This window comes from Gymnodraco acuticeps, unplaced genomic scaffold (genome assembly GCF_902827175.1).
Source record: "Gymnodraco acuticeps unplaced genomic scaffold, fGymAcu1.1, whole genome shotgun sequence".
NCBI lineage: Eukaryota > Metazoa > Chordata > Actinopteri > Perciformes > Bathydraconidae > Gymnodraco > Gymnodraco acuticeps.
The window spans coordinates 592821-609766 of record NW_022990198.1 but is presented as its reverse complement, the minus strand read 5'-3'; positions in this window follow the sequence as shown (position 1 = coordinate 609766).

The following is a 16946-nucleotide window of genomic DNA, read 5'->3' as shown; positions in this document are numbered from 1 at the left end:
GCTTGGACATGTCTTTGTATCAAGAACATTGACCTTTTGAAAGAGGGATTCCTCTTCACTTGTGACCATCCTTGTTTCCATGCTTTTGCATAGTGCTGCATAAAACGTTGTGGGATCTATTATCTTCTGCCTTGGGTCATTGCATAGTGTTATGCCATTAAAAACACCTTGCTGCTCTGCCTCACATGCGGTTTTGTAGAACAGACCACTGTCTGGGTTCCTGCTCATGGTTTTAAAACATATAGCTGTCTTTTTATCAGATTTACTGATTGAGACAGTCTAATGTCTCTCGACTGTAGAGCCTCAGACAGGTCTTTCAGCTCCTCAAGTGCATCCATCATCAGTCCCAGGTTTTTAACAAAAGCAACTGACGTCAGCTTTGCTGCTAGCCCCTCATACATGCATCTATCATTTGAGGAACGGTTCACATCTACACTTGCAGATGTGAGGTGATGATAGAGTGCAGTATACATGGTCCAAACAGCATTTACTGTCCTAAAAGATGAAGCCACCCACCTTATCCCGAGGACGCGACCAATCTTCCTCAAGCATACACCTACTTCAGAGACTGCAGCATCAAGCTCTCTTAAGTTCTTTGGTGACTGATGATAGAGACAGTATAGCTTGTCAAGAAAAGCTGTGAAGTGGTTGGTTTCGGTGCAGTGCTTGACTGCATCTGACACAGACAACTCCAACCTATGGTTTAGACAATGCCAGCCTATGAGGCCATACTTACTTCTCAGTTTTGTGTAGACGCCATTCTTTCTGCCTACCATTACAGAGGCTCCATCTGAGCAGAATCCCACCAGACATTCTTTCAGAAAAGCATCATCAAGACCATATTTCTGTAGACAGTTCAGTAGTTGACTAATGATTCCATCTGCAGTTGTACTCTCTAGCTCGAGAAGATCTAGGAAGATTGTCACTGGCTCTGAGCTATCAACTGACGTTCTTAGGTACACAATAAGACGAGACTTCTTGCTTAATGATGTGCTTTCATCCACAAGAACAGTTAGCTTTGGTCGGGTCACTTTGATACTTGCCAATAGGGCTTCCCTCATTTATTTTGAGATAAAATGTACAATGTCTGTACATGTAACATTTGAGTGGAGTACTCGGCCAACATTTACACCAGTTATCATTTGTAGTTCTATTAGTCCAGGATGATCAGAGTATGGCCGGTTTTTTTTTGCAATGTAGTATTCCGTTCTAAAGACATTATGGGTGGAAGCCAAAATGTATTTTTGAGTTTTTAGAAAGCTTGATTTTAAAGCTTCTTTATTTTGTCTTTTTACTATGTCCTGTGCTAATTTGTGACTCTGTGAGACACTATGTTCATTTATTTTCTTTTTCAAAGATTTAATTTGCTTCTCATTGCTGTTGCCATATGGGCCTATTGTTGTTACATCGTTTCAGATGTTATGTTTCAGTTGTGCTCTTGATAAACCATTAAAACAGTAAAAACACGTTCAGTTTCCTTTTGCTTTTTGTGTCTCCTGTTCACCAAAACATACTCATCTGTGATGGAAAAAGAAAGTAATCTAAAAGTAATCTGATTACGTTACTTTTTTAAGACACGTAACTGTATTCGGATTACTTTCAGAGCCATGTATTCAGTAATCAGTAACTGATTACATTTACAAAGTAACCCTCCCAACCCTGCACACACACATACACACACATACACACACGTCTGGTAAAAAATAAACACTAGAAGGAAAAGGGAGGTGCAGAGGATGGAGTAGTGAAGTATCCGTCCAGTCCATTTCCTTCTCTGCGTTTCGTTGTGAAATCCGTCTCGGACCCCGCCCCGGCTTTTTCATTCAGAAGGGGGGAATGTGAGGGGCACGCCTGTGTTTTCTGTAAATATCTTGGGTCTCCTCTCTGTCACCCCCCCCCCCCCTCCCTCCCTCCCTCCCTCCCTCCCTCCCTCCCTCCCTCCCTCCAAGCCTCCTCTTGGGGAAGGAAGCTGACCCTCTCCACCCTGTAAGAGGTTGAATCCCAGAGGGGGGAAGAGGAGGGTGTCGGCCCCCGGACCCTGGGACTGACAGCAGGAAACAAGAGGAGGAAACTCAAAGGAATTGTGCGTCTGTGTGTTTTTCAATAGTAACAGACAGGATGTCAGCGTGGTGATGCAGAGCTGTGGCATGTCAGGGCTCTACAACCGCACATTCTGTGAAAACACTCACTGTCTAATCAGTTTGTATATCTGGTGCTTTGAAGGTTCTGGCATTTCAAAATATTTGACATTTAGGATCGCCATGACCCACAACATTTAAGCTTCCAAAGTTTACAACAAGTCCTCCAACTCATATGACCAAATATGCCGATTGTTCAGGCCCAATTATTACGACCAAATATGTCGTTTGTTCAAGCGCTTAATACGTCCTATAATTACGTTTTAAAGTTTTCGCCCTCTAGTGCTCCCGTTTAATGCAAACGTTACATATGGTCGTTTATTCACAAATAACCCTCTCTGTAAAATCCTAAATTGTAGGATAAGTTTGGCCATTAAAACGCTTTTTGATTAGATTTCTAGCGATAAGTGTATATTGTACTTTTAGAATCCACGTCCAGTCGATATGTAGGATCTATAGTTTGATAGATATTACGAAGATGATTTGAGGTATGCGGCAGCCTCCATGTAAAGTTACGGGTTGAAAACAGTATTTCCGGTCTCGACGTTTTCATAATAAAACCAATGATCAAATGATTTAACAGTGATATCTGCACAGGGTTGGGTTGTAACGGCATTACGTAATCAGAATACACAAATCAAGTAACTGTATTCAGCTCGCGTTACATTTGAAAAACGAGTAGGCCTAATCTGATTACAGATACTTTCGTAAACCTGAAGTGAATACATTTTGGATTACTTATTGGAATTATTGGTGGAAAGGTTTCCTCACAACATTTAATATTCATTACTAAAGGTACAGCCGAATCATCACAGCGCACAAAACCTATTACCGCCACAGATGGACTAAAAAAGGGAGCGTTTGGGAAAAAAAAAGGGGCGGGTCCGCTCAGTGAAACGATAACAACGAAACATGGAGGAACAGAAGTCTGCGTTTAAATCGTTTGTGTGTGTGTGTGTGTGTGTGTGTGTGTGTGTGTGTGTGTGTGTGTGTGTGTGTGTGTGTGTGTGTGTGTGTGTGTGTGGTGTGTGTGTGGTGTGTGTGTGTGTGTGTGTGTGTGTGTGTGTGTGTGTGTGTGTGTGTGTGTGTGTGTGTGTGTGTGTGTGTGTGTGTGTGTGTGTGTGTGTGTGTGTGTGTGTGTGTGTGTGTGTGTGTTTAGAGGTATATGTGGTTAAAACACATCAGCCACACCGCTCTTTAGCCTTTCTAATGATTCTGAAGGTAAACACAGTGAAGGCGGTGCGTGAAAGGCACTGCGCGCTCCTCTTCTCAGAGGCTGAGTTAACCCTCCCGCTGCCTCCTGGTGCTGCAGAGATTTCATGAAGTGAAGGAGGTTTTCCTTCTATAAAACAGCTGCGGGCAGCAGATACTGTGAGTGTCACGGACATGAATTCATAGATCAAGGCAGACTGGTGCACACACTCTCCTGTTTTGCCAATCCGGTGGTTAAACAAATATAGCTCTAAACCCCTGGCCGAAATGTCCTTAAAATGAAGTCCGAGTTCGACATTTTAAGTCATGTCCTGCCAACACTGGCAGGACAGAATGCGACACGCCCGTTCTAAGCCGTGTCCCTCACTCCTCACATCTTAAACTGCATCCCCAAAAAGTGTATTATGTTGTTACATCGTTTCAGATGTTATGTTTCAGTTGTGCTCTTGATAAACCATTAAAACAGTAAAAACACGTTCAGTTTCCTTTTGCTTTTTGTGTCTCCTGTTCACCAAAACATACCCATCTGTGATGGAAAAAGAAAGTAATCTAAAAGTAATCTGAATACGTTTTTTTTTTACGAGTGTTCTTGCTTTTCTCTTTGGAAGTCATCACATAACGGCATTGTAATACACGGTTCGGCTGCATTAAATATTACATATCTGCCATAGATATTTATTTATAGAGCCCTGATCAGAAGACCTTTGGACAAACTGTAAGAAATGCCGCCAAAACTGAATACGTGACGTGGATCATAAATATATTACAATTAAACAACATCTTCCATTTCTTTTCACACAATACGTCACCTTACAACACTAATTCGGCTGACTTTTATATTTGATCCAATTAGTATATAGGTTATATTTACACCATAACGGTGCACAGCTGATAGAAAGGGATTTTTTTTGTAGTTTTTAAAGATATTATTTACTACCTTTCCAACTCCTCATGTAGTTGACTGTTATAGGTCTATACAGGTTCATGGTACAATGCGCTTCAAATTGAGAGACTGAAACTGTATTTTCCTTTACCGTTCTGTTTTAATTTCACAATAAAGTTAATAGTCATATTATGTTTGATATTATTATGTTTTATTAACTACACCACTGGTTTTTTAACCCGCGCCGCCTAGTGGTTAAAGCACGTTATTGAATTTTGTTGTTGAATACGTTTTATTTGATGAAAACATTTAAATATTAAGAGTAGCCTACATACAAAATTGAAAATATCAAGAAGATACTGTAGTGATCTCCACAATAAAACAGTTTAGTGCAGGACGTCCAAAGATATTAACAGGAGGATGTGCACAACAGACAAACTAATAAGGCTTTATTTAAACATTAAAGATTACTTTAAGTTAAGGTCTTCTTTTGAATAAGAAAAAAAACGTTGGGGTTATCCACAGATATATATGAAGTCTGACAAAGTACTTAACGTCCAATATATTGCATAGTTTATTTTGGCACTTGACAATCACCTTCCCTGAATTTGACTCAGGTGTAACTAAAGTCTGATTTAAGGGTTGTTTATAGTTCACATCATTAATCAGAATCTGAAAAGTAACTCAAATAAATGTAGTAGAGTAAAAATACCAGGTTAACCTCTGAATTGTAGTGGAGTAGAACAAAGTAGTATGCTGCTGTAACAAAAACATTTCCCAACTTGGGATCAATAAAGTATATCTTATTTTATCTTAAGATGATCGATGGCTACTGCCATATTTGCAAAATTTGCCTTGACAAGTGCTTGTTTCAGGATTATCAATGAACAACAGGAGGGGTCACATACTAAGACCAGCTGTGTACAGTACACAGTTTAATACTGGCAACTTCTAATTGTGGGAAATACGAAAACGTCTTATAAAGAGTTTGTTGCGAAACACACAATAGCCATCATGTGTAGTTCTGGGGGGGGAGGGGCTGGACCATGGATGTATGGGCTGGACCCGGAGCTGGACCCGTCCAATTCCAGTTTTGGAAAGTCTACCGTGGTTCCATTCCATTTCAAAGAGCTGTTGACGCTCAGCGTAACCTTGTCGCACTGCCACTCCAACATCCAATCACAGGGCGTGATGACTAATCACGGGGTTTGTAAAGCAAGGTGGATGTTGTAGTCCCAAACGTTAGCTAGAGATTCTGGGTAATGTAGTGTCTTCGGAAACTGTAGTGTCTAAACTCCTAAAAAACAATTTGTTTCTCTGAATCGAAGGTTAAAAACACAAAAGCATTGTACACAATTTAAACCAATCAATATTGTGTAATTAACAAGGATAAACTGATGTTTTTTAGTGGATGAGTAATGCAGATATCACCGTATTTGACAGTGTGGGGAATACTTCCGGTTTTATTATGAAAACTTCGAGACCGGAAATACTGTTTTCACCCACGCTAACTTTACATGGAAGCTGCATACACGTTATCCTGGCGAGACCTCAAATCATCCTCGTAATATCTATCAAACTATAGATCCATACACTTCCACTGGACGTGGATTCTAAAAGTAAAATATACACTTCTCGCTAGAAATCTAATCAAAAAGCATTTTAATGGCCAAACTATTCTACAATTTAGGATTTTCCAGAGAGGGTTATTTGTGAATAAATGGGAGCATGTTGTTTCTTACACGACCACTAGAGGTGCTACACTTTAAAACGTGGCTATGGGTCGTAATCATAGGTCGTAATCTAAGCTGCTTAAACAATCGACCTATTTGGTCGTTTTTTTGTAGGAGGACAGGCTGAAAGTTTAACGTGTTCTGTCTCTGTGTTTATGTTTCCCTCTCAGTCTGAGTTTACCTAAATTCTGGCTCTGTCAAGATTATAAATTAAAACATTTTTAAAATATAGATTGTTGATAGTTTTTTTTTTAAAATGGATATATTTGCATAAAAGCAGACTCTGGGGTCCGATCTCTTGTTTTATAGTCTACTATACTTTTTAATTGTTTTGCCTTTTTAATAGACTATACTTACTTACTTTTTCATTATAACTTGGTATAGTATTTAACATGTTTGTACGACGTAATGGCATAATACTGATTGATGCAATTTTTTATGACAAGGTATACTATTCACTTTCCTGTATTTCTTCAGACAATACTATACTATGACTTTATTATTTTTAGGACATACTACACCAGGGGTATCAAACTCAAGGCCCGGGGGCCAAATCCGGCCCGCGACTTCATTTTATGTGGCCCCACAAGAGCTTGCAAAGAATATAATATGTTTATTATACGGTTACATGCTACTTTACAGAAGCACGTTGCCCATAAACAACATGTCCCACAATGCATCTCAAATTAGATTTTTTTCTCAGAATTTGACTTTTTGTCAAAATATGCCTTTTTTCTTAAAATTAGCCTTTTTCTCAAAAAAATAATAATTTCACTTCTTTTTTTCAAAATGTCACTTCTTTTTTTTGTCTTTCCAGAATGTGGCTTTTCTTTAAAATCATATTGTGACATTCTTACTGAAGAGACTTGCAATTATTTGCCCTAGACTTGCTTTCAGACGTAGTTAATTATGAAGTTATAATAATAATCAAATGCAGAGGCAATAATGTAATATAATACATTATTTTATATATATTCAATATTTATATATGTATTTTTGGTCTTAAAGTTAGAACCGGCCCTTTGAGTGCAACCATAATACTGATGTGGCCCGTGATGAAATTGAGTTTGACACCCCTGTACTACACTGACTATTTTCTCAAGATATTGATGTCATTTTGACTTGTATACCTATACCTATATGTTGAACACACTTCCTGGAGACCTTTTTTCTGGCCTCGGGAAGGATGAAACGAAGGTTGGGGTCCTCTTTATCGTTTCTGCCACATTCGTTTTACTTCAAACAAACAAAATACACATGGACAGTATTTTTGTATAGGCCCCAATATGTAACCCTGGAAGATAATAACACTGTGACCGAAACCCTGCCTTACATGGCCTTTATCTAACATACCAACGCCCACCTCTTTACTAAGTGCATTATAATCACATCCACATCCTTTCTTGTTCTTCATTTAACTGTTATTTCATGTTAATTGTATTCTATATTGTTTCGTTTGCCATCACTTTTGAATACACATTATTGTTTTTCTATGTTACCTTATGTATTCTATAGATTCAAATAAGCCTAGTGGTTTTTCTTCCTCTTTCTGCACTGTATATTATGTATCTGTTATATTTGTGGAATTTACTTTTGAGTGAGCTACATCATACACAGATAGATATTTTGCTGTTAACCAGGATTTTGACTTAAAGAGGACCACAGACAGCACATTTGCATAACCCCTGACTGTGTATACACTTTACTGCTTATTAATATCTCTATGAAGTTTTTGAAACCTTTTTCTCCGGTCACCAGCTGTTGGTTTTTCTTGAGTATTCTGTTGCTCCACAGCAGCAGCAGTTTATTGTTGCACCCAACTATTTTCTGTTCCAAACAAATAATGGCATCTTTATATCTCCACTCCAGATGTCCTAGATGGTGCTCTTTATAATAGTTTGTTTCTAAAAATAAGTGTACTGCTGAGTAACTGCTGCTGGGCAACAACTGTGTACGTTGTTATCTTTACTTTAGCCCTGCAGGCTCTGTGTGTTTACCTTATCAATTATTTATAGTTGCTTTGTTAGCCAAGTTTGTGTGTGTTGTTGTGATGACTCACAATAAGCATCTGTTTCTCTGAAAGATACCGAGCGATTGAACAGCTTCTAATGTTGTTCAAAATACCACTATACTGTACTTCACTTTTGTAATTCCCCTTAACTTTCGCCATAAAAAATAATTTCAAAATCCTTTGCTGTTATTCTTTAGAAATTGAACTTTTTCTGATTTCTAAAAACAATAAATCATATTCCTTTTATTCAAAACTATGTAAAGCTCCACTGATTGTTGTTCTCATTGCATTCACACTTACAATTCAAGAATAATTTGTGTGACGGCTGTATTATAGATAGATAGATAGATAGATAGATAGATAGATACTTTAATTAGATTGATCCCAATTTGGGAAATGTTTGCGTTGCAGCAGCATAAAAAACAAAGCAATTTACAAAAGAGAAATTAAGACACAAGAAATAAACAGTCCATAAATATTTCTGAAATAGAAATAAAATAGCATTAAAGTAAAAAAAAAAAGATATATATGTGGATGTGGAAAATATACATGTGGAAATACACATTTCCAATAGCAAATATAATGCAGGATATTATTGTGAATTGATTATTCAATATTAAATTGATTAGAAATGTAAAATGTACAGTGGGAGTTTAAGTCCAGTTATTAAGAGAAACTATGGAGCAGAGTTCTCTTCCGGCCAGATTATGCATTAATGAAAGGTTAAATTATTATTCAATGCTTATTCATGGATTTGTTACTGTATTGACCCTGGTCGGCACCTTTTGTTGCTGACATCTCCTTCCATTAACGATTCCTGGGTTATACCACAAAGAGTGCTGGTGGTCAACACCCATCATTAAAGACCACGAGGGACGCCTTTTTTCCCTACTGAGCAGTTCAGCAACAATTAATCGTGCCACCTGGACGAACTTCCATCACAAATATTCTCTTGCGATTTCCCGGCGTTTTGAGGGTTCCCAGAGCTCGAGGCCCCTGCAAAAATAACCAGAGCCAGAAAACAGGCTTTCAAGCAGTCAAACGTACAGACGGAGGCCGTTTCCGAACTCCTATTATTCTTCCACTGAAGCCCTTAAAGTGCGGCTGTTATCCCTTCACTTAAATGTGCTTTGCTCAGCTGAAAATCACTAAATGGATGAGAAAAAAAAACACCTGCCTGCTCATTAATTATAATTTATGAGCACCAGACCTTGGACCTAAACTTGAAGGATAATTTCAACCAGCTTTCAAAATCAACCTTTATGACAACTGAGGATATAAACAGAGCTGTTTCAGAGGGAACAACTGTAGCTTTTCTTCTCTGTAGAACGTCTCTCCCGCGTGTTTAATTGGATTTCATTTGCAGTAAGCTGAAGTACAACTCCACATACACTCACACACATTAAAGGACGGCTTCATTAAGCACCCATCTCCGTTTGTTTCTCTCATGTGAAAATATTCATTGGCCGGCTCGCCATGACTAAACTAAATATTTAAGTGTGTGTGGTTAGCCTCAGACCTCTCGCTGATGGTCTATACTTGAACCTGGATTGTGTTTTTTTAACCTACCCTGAACTCACACCTTCTGCAACTCCCTATCATATTCACATTTAGAGGGAAAGAAAACGGTATCACATGTGTAATATAGCTTCAGTGATGGGCCAAAGATAACTGACCAGCTTGTGTTTTTACTGCGTGTGCACATACATTACAAAATGTACACAGATTCCTTTTAATGCTTGCTTTTGAATACAATGTTGGACTCATTACAGGATCAAATGATGGATGACAAGGAAAACAGGACTGCTCAGACTAAATAAAGAAAGAAATGATTAGATATGTCTAGGAAAGATTTTCACTGTTTGCTCAAAGGTGTATTTAGGGGATTCTACATTAAAGGACTCAACGTAAGAGCTTCTTCTCAAGAGTCTCTTCAGAAACACGAGCTGTATTCAAACACCCAAAAATGACAAACCACCAAGCGCCAAAGTATTTTAGGAAAACTTGGGAAAACCCTTGATATGAATAGTAAACGGTGAATCAAACTTTTTACAGCATCAGGGATTTTCCTTATTAAACAGCTTATAGATTGTATTACATTAAAAACCCTTCACAGTTGTTTGATTTCACATGTTTGATGAATTATGTCAAATAAATACTAATCTACATGCAAGTTTGTTTAAACATCTGATTTCCAAGTGTATATTTCTGCAGACGAGGGGAACATGTGCATGTGCACAGGGCCGGCCTAGACTTTTGGGGGCCCCAAGCGAGCTTTGGCGCGTTCTCACACAACACGGAACCAACTGTTGTCTTATGATGTTAGCATAAGCACACATATTGTATAAATAAGCATGTAAACACTGTGGACCCAACCTCCTCTAGGGGGGTCCAGGGGCATGCTCCCCCGGGAAGAAAATTCGGTACGGGCCCTTCGGTTCGGTACACATGTGTACCGAAGTGTACCGAACGAATATAACGTTAAACGTAAAAAATTGAGAACGTGAACAACTTTTTGGAAGTAATCTCAGGTGCTGCGTCGCAGCATTCAGAGTAATTTGCTCACATTGGGTTCAACGCGTCATAGAGCGAGCAAGTAATTTCATTGGACGAGAGGCATACTATGAGAGCTGGTCACAGGGATGCGTTCAAATTTAGTCAGTAATTTGAGGAACTGTCGAAATGGCGAACGCAGATACAGTTGAGCTCGAAAATCCTCCAGCATCATTGAAGTCTCTGGTTTGGGAACATTTTGGTTTCGCAGTTACGTACAAGGATGACGGACAAAGACAAAGACAGGTGGACCGAACCAAAGCTGTTTGTCGGTCATTGTTCAACTAAAATTGGTTACGCGGCTGGCAATACATCAAACTTGCACACTCATCTGAAAAGGCATCACCCGAACATGAATATCACCGGTAGGTACCAAAAGAAAAAAGACTGAAGTGCAAACCCAACTCCCGCTAGCATTTAAGCCTCCACCACTCGCAAAAAGTTCAGACCGAGCCAAAGCTATTACAAACGCCAAATATTCTTATGTTGCCATGTTAGCAAAGCGCTACCTGGCTGTATCGGCTACCTTTGTCCCTAGAGAGAGGGTGTTCTCCACAGCAGGAGACATTGTTAGTGTCAGCAGATCTGCCCTTTCGGCAAGCAATGTGGACAAGTTAATTTTTCTTTAAAAAAACAAAAAGTCCTAATGTCAAACTGGCTGCTTAGGTGCTAGTACAGTACAGTTCAAATACAGATTATTTCAGTTCATCGAAATGCTGCACCTTAATGTTTATTTTATTATATTTTGTATTTATTTGAGTGAATACATTATTCACAGTTTAATAATAATAAAAAAAATATATATATATATTTTTTTTTTGTGATAATTTTTTCTGCTGTACCGAAAACGTACCGAACCGAACCGTGACCTAAAAACCGAGGTACGTACCGAACTGAAATGTTTGTGAACCGTTACACCCCTAATGGATACATCTCTCAACACCCATATGAAACAGAACTGTAAACAGATTTTTCTTTATGGATATTTTACAAATCACTCCCCTTTTAAACTGTATTCTTGTTTTGTCATATAGTATTTCATAACTGTTTTTCATTTATTCTCTCTGGCTGTCCATCTCATAATGTTCACATAGAAACTAGCTGTCAATAGGAATATCATTCAGAAGAATTATAATTTCATGCCAAAATCTGTCACAAAAAGAGGTTGCACATTTCAATTCAGGTGCCACTGCTGCAAATACGTTCAAACATGCTATCGACACGTAAAGCAGTGGCAACTATGCCACCATTTCAGCTGACTTTTTCTCAGAAATACTGTCACATAACATCCATATATGTTAAGGCCCTGACACACCAAGCAGTCACCAGAGGACTCGCCGACGCTGACGTCGGCTGTTGCCTGGCCGTGTTCTCCTGCGTCTTGGCCATGTGTCGCACGGGAACACACCGCAAAGACTTCAGTGCGTGAGTGGCAATAACTCACCTTACCAGCAGGCGGCGGTAGTGTGTATTCGTCATTCAAAAGAGGCAACAACCGGAAGACAGAGAAGAAGAACAGACCGTGATATAAACAACAACAAATAGCTTGTGCGTTCCATTTTCCCTCTCGTCCATCTAAAACGTGTTTCGTGCGGCACTGGAGCTATCAGCCATTGCAGTGTTACTTGTGGAAGACATTCTCAAGCAACAGTCTCTCAAGAAGCGGAAGCAAAGAATTAGGAGAAACCGCACTAAATGGGTGAAGTCATGGATACTACAGCGAGAAGCTCATGGTGCTTTCCCGAACCTGTGTCGAGAGCTGGAATTCAATGAAGTGCCAGATTTCAGAAATTTCGCTCGGCTTTTTCCTGTGCAGTTCCACACGTTGGAGGAACTCATCACTCCAATCACCCAGAGGGAAAACACCAACTACCCGGATTGCATCTCCGTGGGGACACGTCTGATGGTTACGCTGCGATTTTTGGCAACAGGTATGCAAGCTAAAGATGTTGCTATATTTAAATATGAATAGCAGTCTGTGTGTGCCTTCTTCTTAAATCGTTTGTTTACGTCCCTCACTTCCGTATCGCTTCTCATGCACTGATTCGCTAGCTGAACAGCCAATCAGAGTGATTGTTTGGTCCGACTGCCAGACCCGATCCATGGCCGATTCTAACATGTTGAATCGGCCATGGATCGGGTCAGGCAGTCCAAATAAGGCGTGTCACGGTCGACGGTTCGGGACACACCAAATTGAGTTTGGGCGACAGGACACGCTTCGTCTCCCGATTTACGAGAACAGCCGATATCGGCTTGGTGTGTCAGGGCCTTTAGGTTGATGCTTAGCTAAGCTAACTATGAAACACTTTAACTGGACTCAGGATCAACTGTGTACTGTGATGTAGCTTCTAGCTTCATGTCGAACAGTAAGTCAACATTTCCCAGAGAGCTTTCTTTGAAATCACCAGGTAACGCTAAAAAACATTACATTTAGATTGTATGACAAAGTGTTTATTTAATATATCTGGCTAGCTATAGCTACTTGCTAACGGTTTAGCTTACCCCCGCGATTCAAAGTAACGTCAACGTAGCTGTACTTTATGCATGGCTTACATGTTCGCAGAACTTGGAAGTTTACATACCTTGTTTACCTGGCTCAAGTGGTGGCTCTGGGGTTGTTGTGTGAGCCATCACTCGAGAATTGTCGTATTTTTTAAGAAAAACATTTCTTATGTCCATCTTCAAAAACTCTGAGTCCGACTGACAGTTTATTTTAAACATTGTCACAGCTCACAGGATACATGTAATCCAATAAGACAGATGTGTATTTCCATTCAACTCACTGGTTGGTCTGGTGTCTTGCCTCTGTTGCATTCACCGAACACGGGAAATTACAATCCTCCCGTCTTCTCTAGTGTCATGATGAGGTTCAGGTAAAGCACGGTTAATGTATTATATTATTGACTCAATAATACATGACTTTGAGAGTAGGCAATCTAGGCATATTAACCAAATTAATGAAACATACTTATCACGGTGACGGTGTTTTTTGTTTGTTTTTTGCTAGGGGGCCCTTATTGGCTGCGGGGCCCTAAGCGGCCGCTTATGTCGCTTAATGGGTCGGGCCGGCTCTGCATGTGCACAACAGATCAGCCAAGTTGACCTTTATAATAAAATAATCTCTTAACATATGGAAACAATTATTGAATATTGAACAGTGTAAAGTATGATGACCTTGAATGTTGCTTGTCCTCGTGCTTTTGCTTGAAAAAAAGCAAAAAAGGTGATGTGAAAAAAAACGGACACGTTACATTTCCTTTCATCATTTGGTTTTTTAATGTTTGTTCTATATGTATGATCTATATAGAAGTTATAATAAGGGTGTAACATCTGACAAATTAATGTCCCAAACAAGTTTTTCATTCAAAAATAATCAAACAATCAATTAATCAATTATTATTATTATTATCAATTATTTTAATAAGTACTATGGAGAAAAAGGACATCGGCATCGACACATGTATATTGTCCAGCTTTAGATGCCAGTTAAATGTAGAGCCATAGGCAGCCATACTAGTGGTTAAAGGAGCAGTTTAATGATGGGAACAATGATGCTGTACAACAGCCACTCAGCTCCCTCTACTGGCCATGAATAGATACTGCAAATAAATGAGGAACAGTGTAAGGCAAATTGCTGCATCAACCAAGGGTCTTCTTCATTGTGTAAATGTACAGCTTTTAAAACTTTTAAACCAAATAATAGTTTTTGTGAACATTTTTGTCAAAAGAAGTCACGAAAAAGTATGACGAACAACGTTGTACATAGTTTAGTGTATCAATAAATAAAAACATACTTATTATGTTAAAATAAATAGTTAGTATGTAAAACATATTGTAAATAAAAAACGGCTTAGTATAGTATGGCGAAAATATTATAAAAAACGACATAGTAAAGTATGTCAAAAATAATTATAAAAACGACATGGTATAGTATGTCGAAAATATGTAAAAAAAACACAACATATAGTATATCTAAATTATTAGAAAATGACATAATATAGTACGTCGAAAATATGTAAAAATTGACATAGTATGTGAAAAAAATGCAAAATAACGACATAGTTATGTCGAAAATATGTAGAAAACAACATAGTATATGGTATGTCGAAAATATTATAAAAACGAAATAGTATAGTATGTCGAAAATATGCAAAAACATTGCATAGTATAGCATAAATAAATACAAATGTTATATAATGTTCAAAATATTAACAAAACGACATATTAGAGTATGTAAAAAAATATTAGAAAAATGACTACATTCAGTATTTCGAAAACATCAATAAATCAACATATTATAGTACATTGAAAAATATCAGAACAAAAACAATACAGTATAGTATTTTGAAAATAGCGTACAGTATAATAGAGTACAAGCACACACACATTGACCAGTAACGCAATACAGGATGTATTGTACCTTAACATGACACAATTCCAACATCACTAATACATACATTTTAAAACATTATCAAGCTTCATAAAAGATTTACAGCCATTCGGACAGAGCTTGAAGGCAAGTTCACAAAGATACAAAAAAACGTTGTATATGGTGAGCAGGTCATGCTTTACATTTATTTCTGTACGCAGGTTACACAACAACAAATCCTTTATTGAAACCCCAACGTGTGTAGTTTATCTTTATATTAGACATTACTGTATATTAATGCTCCACATATTTATATGGCAGATTTACAGGACACAAATTCTACAATTGTAGAACTGCATTTCAAGGAGCTTTTAAAAGACTCCTTTATGGCACTGTAGTTGATTAATTCCGACACACAACAGATAAATAGACATTACGCTGTGTTGTAGATGGGGAACATCAGACAGGAGTAAAAGCAGGGTGCAGATTTACAGCCGAGCACACACACATTAATCTTTCAGGAGGATATTTCATCTCCCTGGCAATAACACAGACTGTTCCACGTGCTCGCTGCGTGTGAGTCACCGCTCTGAGCCTGCTGTTTGTCATCCTCCAGAGACTGAAACAAAGACGATGTATTACTGAAAGCACCATTTAGAAATCCTCTTAGCTGCCCATGCAAATACATTGTGTATGCTATTGGCTGTATTGTGTAAATGACATGCTATAACGGGGTGTTATTAGAGTAATTGGGCGATTAGGCAACATTTGGTAGCTTTAGTTTTGGTTAGTATAGATAGCACTATTTCTGGAGCTTAAATGAGAAGAAACAAAACTAACTGCAGCATGAAACTGATCAAAAATATATACCCACATGTGTATTACAGTAACAGTTTTCCATATTAACATGTGGAAGAAGAAAACTTGTCTTGGGATTTGTGTAGGCTTTCTCACAATTCTCTCATACTCTGTAAAGAAAATGATACAGGTCATATTAAACTTCACCAAACGATTTGAACATGTGGAAGATGTTCTTTGTTTTCATATTATGGAGGATTAAGGATTGAAAAACCATGAATAGTTTGCCCTGCAGACGTTTCTGAAGGATCAACATGAGCCCTGTGTATTCATAACAGACAACAACAAACAAACCAAAGGCTAGAGGGGATGTTAGAAATTAAAGTGTGTTCAAATATGTTATTGCATATGGACACCAGGAAAACTAGTACTGAAATAAAGACAGTGGTTGCCATATCAGATTATGCAGGATTAAAGGACTTTAACTTGCAGTATTACAAAGGTGACACTAGAGGGCGATAGCAGCACACCTATAAGAAAGTATGGAACACAGTTTCCTGAAATATTACAATTTTAACCAACACTTATCTTTTTATGGGTTTTATAAAACTGCTTTACAGTTATTTGGCAAGCAGTGAGAGGAATGTGTGTTAAAAATATATTTTGTAGCTTCAAATCCTTTACTTATAAAAGTATTAATACCACACTTTAAGCATAGGCTACTCTTTACAAGATCAAGCTCATTTAGGATATTACCAAAGTATCACCAAGAAACTGTTCTTGAATTACAGAACAATATATATTTCTCAGAGTAATGGCCCAAAGAAAAGTACCAATGTATAAAGTAGCATATTGTGTACATCACAGTAAATAACCTTTACATTTCACCATTGCTTTTATACAGCAATAATTACGTGTGAAACTCTTCAGAAACAAACCAGGCTAGATTTAGTACTTTTCCCTTGGGCTTCATTCCATGCTATTCTTAGACCTGAGATCATGAGTCATATAGATATGTGATATGAAAAAATGTCATCACATATCCAGATGGCCATCATCTGGAGAAATTAGATTTGCCGTTGAAAAAAGGAAAGAGCCTGTAATATATTCTATCTGTACGGTTAATTTAGTGCCCTCACAATTTGTTACTGATGCATCATTTACTTTGACTCCCCTTCCGAACGAATTGGATCATACAAAAACATTTTTGACTGAATGTTATGAATCACAAGATATGCTCTTTATGTTA